The sequence below is a fragment of the Sorex araneus genome, chromosome 4 (assembly GCF_027595985.1).
Source record: "Sorex araneus isolate mSorAra2 chromosome 4, mSorAra2.pri, whole genome shotgun sequence".
NCBI classification, from domain to species: Eukaryota; Metazoa; Chordata; class Mammalia; order Eulipotyphla; family Soricidae; genus Sorex; species Sorex araneus.
Window position 1 is genome coordinate 7433954 of NC_073305.1, and position 10215 is coordinate 7444168.

Sequence of the window (10215 nt, forward strand, 5' to 3'; positions counted from 1 at the left end):
TTTGGATTCCTGTAACATTGTTGCCATCTGCAGGGTAACAATGTTCCAGGTGCTCCTGTTGCCATTCTACACCCAGAACCGGTCCGCAGAGGTCACCAACCACCAAAAGTCCGCTTTCCACCCGTCACCTCATCTGCACTCTTTTTGAGGTGCGGGGAAGTGGTGTCCCCGCCAGCGGCCCTCAGGGCTACCCCTGGCTCTTGCACTCAGGAGTGACCCTGGCACTTCCCTGGGTCTGTACGTCCCGCGGGGCCAGCGCCTGATCCCAGCCTCTGGGGGCCTGAGTCGCGACGTGCCCGCAGCTGCCCCCTGCTGGCCGAGTTGATGCTGCAGGAGACTTGAGTGGGGGTGGGGGGCAGAGGGCGCTTGGGGGAAGGACGGGAGGGAGGCGGGGCCCCCACGCAGCTATGGAAGGACGGAGGAAACAGGAAACGGGCTGCAGCTTTAAAGAGGGGATGCGGCTGCTCAAGGCCCCCGCCCCTCCGCTCCCGTCCTCCTGCGCAGACGCACACCCCGTCTGTTACTGACCAAAGGCAAAGGGGCCCTTGCCTGGCACCTTGTGCCCCCTCAGGGAGCCGCGTGTCTTCACATCAGTCCTGCCCTCCCCCGCGGGCCCACACTGGCACCTGACGCCCCCACTGCTGTCAGAGCCCCCAGGGCCTGCTGGGGTCTCGCCCGCTCCCACGAGGTACCACGGGGCGGAACGTGCCCAGGCCATGGCCAGCCTCTGCCCACCTGCTCGGAGCCCTGGGGCAGCCCTCACTGCCCACGCAGACCCAGCCGCCACGCCCGAGGGCCGGGAAGGACACTGGGACGAGGGACCAGCCCGCGGCCTCCACCAGGCCCGTGTCACCTTCCCTCGCTGCAGTGACAGTCTCACCTCCCAGGTGCTCCGGGTAAAACGCTCTTGACTCGGAGCGGGGAGGGGGCGGCAGGGAAGGGGGCAGCCAGTCGCCAGGACCCTGCCCTCCGGACCCCCGCTCACCTGCCACGGAGGAGGAAATCGGGTCAGAGACTTGTGGGGCCGGCCAGGGCCACACAGCATGGCCTGGCTGAGCGGTGGCACTTGCCCGTGTGACCAGGGCTGTTCGGGGCACTGGCAGATGCAGGTGCCTCTATGGTGTCTGTGCCCGTTCCCGAGCGGGGACAAGGGTAGCTGGAGACTAGAGAGAGGAACTGAGGCGTCAGAGGGACGCGGGTGTCCTGGAGGGCAGCTGTGGGGTGCTGGGGACCCCTGGGCAGATGGGGGTTGGGAGAAGGGCGCTGGGCTCTGACCTCTCTGGGGTGCTGGAGACAGAAGCCCCCCAAGGACGGGGGCAGCTGCGGGGGAGGGCACAGAGGCTGGGGAGGTGCCCTCCACAGTGCTCCCGTACCGCCAGAAAAGGCTGTCTGAGGGCGGAGGAGCCGCCCCCACTCTCGGCCCAGGTAGCCATCAGCATAGGTGCACTCAGAGGAGCCGCGAAGTCAGGCCCTGTCCCAGTGACCTCTGGTGTCCTTTCCCCGGCATCCGCCCACACCCAGCCGAGCGCTGGGAGGCTCCGGAAGCTTCTAGACTCACCCTTGGAGTCACCCCCACTTCACGCATGTGGCGGCGGCCAGGAATGTGGCTGGAGGAGGAAGTCGCCAGTGCACACAGGTCACGGGGGTCACCAAGCACTTGCTGACCCCCCCTTCTGTACAGCTGCACAGGGGCACGGGGTCCCGGGCGGGGGTCCCGGGCTGGATGTGCCTGCAGGGTAGACAGCGAGTCACCCCGCGGCCTCCCTATGGCGCTGCAGCCAGCAGGTGGCGCTGCAGCTCAATGCCCAGCAGCTCCTGAGCGGAGAGCGGGCAGAAAGGTGAGACCGGGGCTCCCTGATACCCCTCTCTGGGCACCCAGAAATGGGAAATACCGCATGACTCCCCCTTCTCACTCCCACCCCAGCCCTGTGCCTGCACGCAGTTCTCAGCTGCTGTGTGGCCGTAGGGAAGTGTCTGCCCCTTCTGACTCAGCTCTGAGAACAGGGTCCCTGTCGCACTCCCTGCCAGGACGGGGGCCCCCCTGGAAGAAGCTCCGAGCTTAGGGACCGAATCTGGGCCTCGGGCATCTCCCGACGGGGGCTGGGCGCTGGCCCCACCCACACATCTGGGCGCCCCAGGAGCAAATGCTGCCCTGCAGGCAGGACCCCCTAATCGGCCAGGCCTGGAGCTTCCTGCAAGCTCCGGGGGTCCACGGTGTCTCCTGATGGACCCCCACACCGCCACCGATAAAGGCACGTGCAGGGGTGTCAGACGGGGGTTGGCCCAGCCCCGCCGCTGCCCAGTGCCCAGGGCAGAGCCCCCCACCCCCACCCCCTGCATTTCACCAGGTGCAGCTGCGTGTGCCCACACCTAGGAGCCAAGACCTCGGGAGCTCGTGCTGCACCCTGGAGCCAGCTGGGCACGCCGCCTGGCACCTCCTCCCAGGTCGGGGCAGCTGCAGCCCCCCGAGGGGTGCCGAGCAGCGCCCGCGCGTCCCTGGCTCGGACAAAGAGCAGTTGTTCTGGCGGAGCTGAAATTACTCCTCTCTGATTGCCGCTATACAAACCCGCGCTCGCTCCCCGCCCGGCTCTATTTCAAGGAAGCGCTGATGAGCGCTGATTGCGCCGTGATTATGGCGTGTGCCCGCCCAGCCCCCGCCAGGCTTCCGCACCGGCCGGCCGGGACCCTCCGAGTCCTGCTCCCCCACCTGGGGGCGGGGGTCCCGTCCCTGCCCTTCCCCTCCCCCTTTTCCTCCACTGGCCGCAGCACAAAGGCAAAGGGGCTGCAGAGAGGGGTTCGGGAGGGCCCCACCATTGCACGTACACATACGTGCATGCGTATGTGTGCACACACGTGTACATACAACAAGGACTAGAACACGGACCTTGGAGATGGCTCCTGCCGAAGCTCTGCAGGCGGCCAGACCTCCCGGGAACGGAGAGCCCCTCCCCCATGTCACGCTCGGTGGTGCACAGGTGGCCCCCCGCAGGTGAGACCCCGCACTCAGCTCAAAGAGGCAGAGCACTTGCCTCTGAGTCCAGCTGGGAAGCATGTGGCGCATCTCGGCAAAACCAGCCCGGTCCTCCTGGTGCCTGTGCGTCCCCTGGTCCCCGCAGGCCGCGCTGGGTGGGCAGGAGCCTGTCCCCCTCCCTCCTGGCGTGGGGGGCTGCTGTGTGAGACGGGGGCAGGAGGGAGCCCCCAGGTGTCCTTAGGCTCCGAGGGGCAGGAGTTCGGTGGGCGGCCAGTTTCCCACTGTGACAGCGGGGAGCTGACCCCGCCCGACTCACAGCATCGTCGGGTTCGGGCGCTCGGGTGGTGGCTTAGCAGCAGCTGGGCAGAGTGCAGGACCGGACCTGAGCCAGCGCCTCCCTGGGGCGCCTGCACACCCAGCTCGAGGCTTCCCCGTGGCGTCTCCGTGGCATCTCCGTGGAGTTTCAGTGGCATCCTGTGACGTCTCCATGACATCTCCGTGGTGTCTCCATGGCATGTCCATGGCGTCTCCGGGCATCTCCGTGGCATATCATGGTGTCTCCATGGCGTGTCCGTGGCATCTCTGTGGCGTCTCCATGGTGTGTCCGTGGCATCTTTGTGGCGTGTCCATGGCGTGTCCGTGGCCCTGGGACAGATGGCTCCATGTGAATATGATAAAATCAGCCCAGAAGGTGAGGCCTCAGCCCTGTCACTGGCGTGCAGACCCCACCCCGTTGCTAGGCAGAAATCTCCGGGGAGGGCTCTAGACAGGGGCCTTCTGGGAGAGGGTCCCCCACAGGCCCCGGGTCACGGATCAGGGGTAACACATGCCTGCACCAGAGTACAGAGCAGGCCCTGGGGAAACCACACCACACGCGTGTCACACTCACACACCCACAGCACACACACCACACACATACCACACATACCACACACACCACACTCACACCACATACACCACACTCACACCACATACACCACACACACCACACACACACCACACTCACACACCACACACACACCACACACACACACCATACACACACCACACACACACCATACACACAAACCATACTCATACCACACACACACCACACACATGCCGCACACACCATACTCACACACCACGCATATACCACACACAATACATACAACATACACACCACACATACCACACACACACACCACTCACACACCACACACACCCTGCCACACACACATCCCACAGCAAACCACACTCACACAACCACTCACACCTCACACACACACCATACACATCACACATGCGTGACACTGACACACCCCAAACACACACCACACTCACAACCACATAAACCCTACACACCACACTCATACAACCACAGTCCCCCCCACACCACTCACCACACCCCCCACACCCGCACAGCCGCACGCACCTCACACAGCACATGCCCACACCCCCCCACCCCCCGCCCCCATACAGACAGCCCCATAGTCCACACGGCACACGGGCCCTGAGCGGGCAGGCGCGGCTGCTGTGTACCCCGGCCACCCACAGCCCCGATCACCCGCACACGGAGGAGCCACCCGGACACGCGGGCATGATGCTCTGACGGGAGCCAGCTCGGGGTCTCCCGCTGTGCTGCTGCCTTGGCATGAACACGGCGCCAACCTTCCCCTCCCCGCGTCACGGGGCGTGGGGACTGATGCACGGCCACCCCGGGAGCTGCAGGCTCGGGGCCGGGCCTGGGGTCAGTCCCGTCTGGGAGAAGCTCGCTGTGTGCCCAGGAGCTGTGTGGTCTCTGACAGGTGTCTTAACCTCTCTGGTCTCTGTTTCTGGTCTGTGACAGGGAGACACTCGCGTCCCAGTCTTGCAGGTGACACACGGCCTGTCTGGGAAGAGCTGGGCCGGGCCAGTTCTCAGCCCTTGGCGCCACTAGGCTTGGGTCTGTGGAACACGCGTGGCATTCTCGGGGCGCTTCCTGGGCCGCTGGATTCCAGCAGGCACAAGTGCCCTGGGTCCTGCCAGGCTGGGGTGGTCAGACTCCTGCACCAAGTGGGGCTGGGGGGCTTGGCCCGGCCCTCTGGGCCAGTGCTCGGAGGAGTGATGACCCCCAAGACTGGCCCCTCGTGCCAGGCTACCTCCCCGCCCCGGCCAGCTCCATCCGGCTGCCCAGACAGTGAGATGCCGTGTCCGGGGGCATCTCAGGAGCAATGGCACGTGCGGCTCGGCCAGCGTCCCCGCGGGGAGTGTCCTGCTGGCAGTGCTGTCCGGGACCTGGCGGTCAGCAGCGGTGGCCACGCCCCCGGGTGCTGTTTCTTGACCCGGCATAGGGGGGAGGGGCTCCATGGAGACTCAGGCAGCAGCCGCAGGCGGTTCAAGAGTCACCCCAACCTCGAGGTCACCCAGTGCTCAGAACATGCACCACCCCAGAGTCCACAGCGGGATGTGACCTGAGCCAGGGTGTCCTGGGAGCGGCGTCAGACCCTCGGGGCCATGCTTGTCACCGACCTCGCCCTGTGATCTCACTGAGCCTCTGTTTTCTCAGCTGTAAACTGGGTGCGACCCTGGGGCTGGAGCGATAGCACAGGGGGGAGGGCGATTGCCTTGCATGCGGCCGACCCGGGTTCAATCCCCGGCATCCCATAGGGTCCCCTGAGCACCGCCAGGAGTGATTCCTGAGTGCATGAGCCAGGAGGAACCCTGGGCTCGACCCTTGCAGCTGGACGGGCGTGTTTCAGTGGGCTGGGCTCGGCCCAGGGACAGGAGCCGGGCTGCACGGAGCCAGGGGCAGGACCCTCCTGGGGGGGCCACTCTGCAGCGGGGACAAGCTGGTGCCCAGATCCGGCCAGCGCTTCCCGAGGCAGCGAAGGGCTGGGGCGGAGGCGCAGGGCTGAGGCGCGGGGGCCAGGACCGTCTGACGGTGCCCACAGGCTCCCGCCTGCTGCCCCCTGGGCCTGAGGGTGCCCTGTGCGAGGAGAGGCAGAGGCTGGGGCATCGGAGGGGCTTGGGCCAGAGGCGCAGCAGGAAGAGCGCCCCGTGGTCCCAGATCTCCCCGCCGCCCCCCGTTATCCAGCCTCGCTCCCAGCCGCAGCCCTCGGTCGGGGAAGGGGCCGACGCCGACGCTCCATGCCCTCTGTCAAACGGGGCCAAGTGTCAGTGCCCCGGGCCCCCGGGGGCGGGGGTGCAGGTGGTTCTCTAAGGACGCTGTGGGTGAGGGGCACTGCTCAGCCGCCGCCCTGCCCCTGGCCCCTCTCTAAGGGGGGGCCTTCCCCCCGAGAGCACGCCGCTGCTCCCCACGCTGGGGCAGGACCTGGGGGGGCAGCTGAGGTCAGGCGAGCAGCCCCCCTACCCCCCAGCCTATCGGAGACGAAAATAAAGCGCGTAGCTGTCAGGAGCGTTTGAAGCTGCCAAAGGTATGCACAATCACTGCCCTGAATTATTAACGAGGCACGTGCCTTGGTACTCGGGGACTATTTTTAAAATGCAAAAAAGAAAAAATGCTTATCAAGCCGTAAAAAGAGAGAGGAGGCCATAAAAGTGAGAGATCTCTGAGAGGGGTCTCTGGGGCCGAGTCTCTGGCCGGAACCAGGAGCCCAGCCGTGGCACTGGGCTTCAGCACCATGGAGAGAGGCCGAGGGAGGGACGGGCCCCGCGCCAACGTTGGGGCCCCACTGGGGACGCTTGGCTAAGCCACTCAGGCTCGCCCGCCCGGTTGGGGGGGGGTCGCACCCCACTCGGTCCTCCTCTTCCCCCCCCACCCAGCTCTCGGAGCCGGCACGCCCTCGTGGTGATTGCCCTTCTCCTGCGGTTCCAGGTAGCAACTCATCAGCGCGGTGACAGGCAGCTGTGACGGCTCGTAGGGCTCAGAACTGTCAAACTCAAGGTAATAATTGTCTTTAAAAAAAATAAAAGCTAGATAGTTAGCATAATCAGGGCGCCTGGGGGCTGTATTCCCAACCCCCCCCGTGGGCGGGGGGAGTGCATTCAGGTGCTGTCAGGCCCCCCCCACCAGGACCGACCCCCTGCCAGGAGCGGGGTGGGGGGGGGGCTGGGAGCAGCTCTGAAGGCGGAGTGGGGACAGTGCCAGGAAATGTGAGTTTATGTAAAAGGCGTTCGCGAGCGAGGCAGTGAGATTGCTCGTCTTGGCCGCCTTCCAGCCCCTCCTTGGATGTGTATTTACTGAGCAGCTGCAGGGAAGGCCAGTGGAATTCGTGGCAGGCAAAAAAAAAAAAATTAAATGTTTCTCTCGAGAGACCTGGTTGCAGCTGCCCAGCCAGCGCCAGGAGCTGCCCCGTGTCCCTCAGAGACCAGAGCCCGGCTCCTCCCGGGGTCCGGAGTGTGTGCCGGGGTGGGCGGGGGGCTGGGAACACAGCCTCACACTTTCCCTCCAGGGCAGCCCCTGAGTCACGGCAGACGGGGGCCCCAGGGGTGCCCTGCCACCAGATGTGCGGGCAGATGCTATTTCCCGTCCCCACCCGCTCAGAGGGGCGAGCCACACTCGATCCCACTATATTTGATTTTTGTTTGGGGGCCACACCTGCTGCTCAGGGCCGACTCCTGGCTCTGCACTCAGGGCTCATTCCTGTCGGGGCTCAGGGGACCGTATGTGGTGACGGGGGTCAAACCCGGGTTGGCCACGTACAAGGCAATTGCCTTCTCTCCACTGTCATCTGCACGTTATTAAAAAAGGAGAAACTGAGGCACAGAGTATTTGAGCTGCTCTTCCTCCCTCCCAGTGTGCTGCGGTGTGGTACGGGGGGGTTACAGGAAGACAGCCTAGTGGCAGCTCCTGTCTGTCCTCAGATACCTCCTGGAGTCACAGTCGGGGGTCACATCCAGAGCCCCCGAGGGAAGCCGGTGTGCAGGTGAAGGGCAGCGCAAAGGCCCTGGGGTCCGACCTACCTCTTCTCGAGGAGGTTCTGTGGGACAAAGGTCTGAGTATAAAACCGAGGGAGGGGGACTTGGAGCACTGAGTCAGGAGTGGACACTGAAAGCCAGTGGGTGTGCCCCCAATAAACCAAAAGGAAAAACCTAGAGTTTGAGGTTCCCCCGAATTGATCTTGTGCCAGGAGTCAAGTGAATATGGTTGAGTTAGAGGATGAACCCAAGAAACGGGGCCTAGGAAACAGGGGGCCTAGGAAATGGGACACAGGACACAAGGGGCCCAGGAGACCAGGGGCTCAGGATGCAGGGGGCCCAGGAAATAGGGGGCCCAGGATGCAGGGGGCCCAGGAAATAGGGGGCCCAGGACACAAGGGGCCCAGGACACAAGGGGCCCAGGAGACCAGGGGCCCAGGACACAAGGGGCCCAGGAAATAGGGGGCCCAGGATACAAGGGGCCCAGGACACAGGAGACCAAAACACAGGGGACTGTGGCCGGCTCCCCTCCTCAGCGCTGCCTCCCCTCCCCCCCCCGCAGCGTCTCCAGGCTCCTCTGGGCCCTCCTGACCCCACCCAGGCACACTGGGTGGGGCCAAGACTCGTGGTCCTTGCTCAGTAGGGCCTTCAGTTCCAGGAGACGTGGCTTGTCCTTAAGGTTCTCTGACTCTAAAGAACATCCCCTCCCTGGAGTGAGTGGAGAGACAGAGACAGAGAGACACAGAGACAGAGAGACAGAGAGGGAGGGAGAGGCAGAGGCAGAGAGACATGAGGGCAGAGGCCTCAGTGTCCCTCCCGGGGCCTGTGACACGTGTGTGTGGCTCTGGCTGCGGCTCAGAGCTGGCACGGGGCCACGCGGCAGCAGGTGTGACCAACACTCCCTGCCCGGTGGGGCCTGGCTGGGCCTCCGTCAGGCCACCACACCCCAGACCCACGTGTCTCAGACACCCTCGAGACAGGGATGCGGCTGCCGGGGGGCTGCAGGGGTGGGGAGGAGAGATCCACCAACTACTCACTTTGTGGCGGGCCCCCCTTGACGATGGGGGGCCGTTCCCCAGCCCAGAGGGGAGCCGGGCGCCCTTCCCGAGGGGGCAGAGGGCTGGCTGCTGCCTCTAGGGCCTCGTCCATGGCGCTGAATGTCGGCCTGCAGGGGGGGGCAGGGGGCAGCCACGGGGGCCAGGAGCATCCAGGAGGCTGAGCAGAGGCCCGGGGGTCCCCCTGGGGAGGAGCCTCTCATTCACCTGGACGGGATCCCCCTGGGTGCAAGACTGAGGAGAGAGTAGATGTATGTGAGAAAAAAAATATGGAGGGAGGGAATGAATGAGTAAAATAGTGAGTGGGTGGCAGAAAAAAATGAGTGAAGGTGAGAATAAATGCACAAATGCAAGAAGGATGGGTGGATGGAGAATGCAGGAGTGAGGGGTGAGTGAGTGGAGGATGTAGGGGTGAGAAGTGAGAGAAGGATGGGTGGGTGGAGAATGCAGGGGTGAGGGGGTGAGGGGATGGAGGATGCAGGGGTGAGGGGTGAGTGGGTGGAGGATGCAGAGGTGAGTGGATAGAGGATGCAGGGTTGAGGGGTGAGTGGATGGAGGATGCAGGGGTGAGGGGTGAGTGAGTGGAAGATGCAGGGGTGAGGGGCAAGTGGTTTGAAGGATGCAGGGGTGAGTGGGTGGAGGATGTAGGGGTGAATGGGTGGAGGATGCAGGGGTGAGGAGTGAGAGGGTGAGTGGATGGAGAATGCAGGGGTAAGGAGGTGAGGGGATGGAGGATGCAGGGGTGAGGGTGAGTGGGTGGAAGATGCAGGGGTGAGGGGCAAGTGGGTGGAGGATGCAGGGGTGAATGGGTGGAGGATGCAGGGGTGAGGAGTGAGAGGGTGAGTGGATGAAGAATGCAGGAGTAAGGAGGTGAGGGGATGGAGGATGCAGGGGTGAGGGGTGAGTGGGTGGAGGATGCAGGGGTGAGGGGTGAGTGGGTGGAAGATGCAGGGGTGAGGGGCAAGTGGGTGGAGGATGCAGGGGTGAATGGGTGGAGGATGTAGGGGTGAGGAGTGAGAGGGTGAGTGGATGAAGAATGCAGGAGTAAGGAGGTGAGGGGATGGAGGATGCAGGGGTGAGGGGTGAGTAGGTGGAAGATGCAGGGGTGAGGGGTGAGTGGGTGGGGTTTGCAGGGGTGAGGGCCTGCTCTGAGCACCTCTGTGGAGGGCAGGGGCACAGCTGTGGGCAGCGCCCAGCTCGGCCGCTGCTGCCGGTGTGGCTGCTTCCCGGCTGCAGCTGCGCCCGCGCCGGTGCTCCCGCTGCCGGCGCCACCTCGGGGAGCCGGTGTGATCACAGGCGTGACAGGCGCCCCCGCGGGGAAGGAGCCCGAGACAAGTGTGTTCCCTGCGC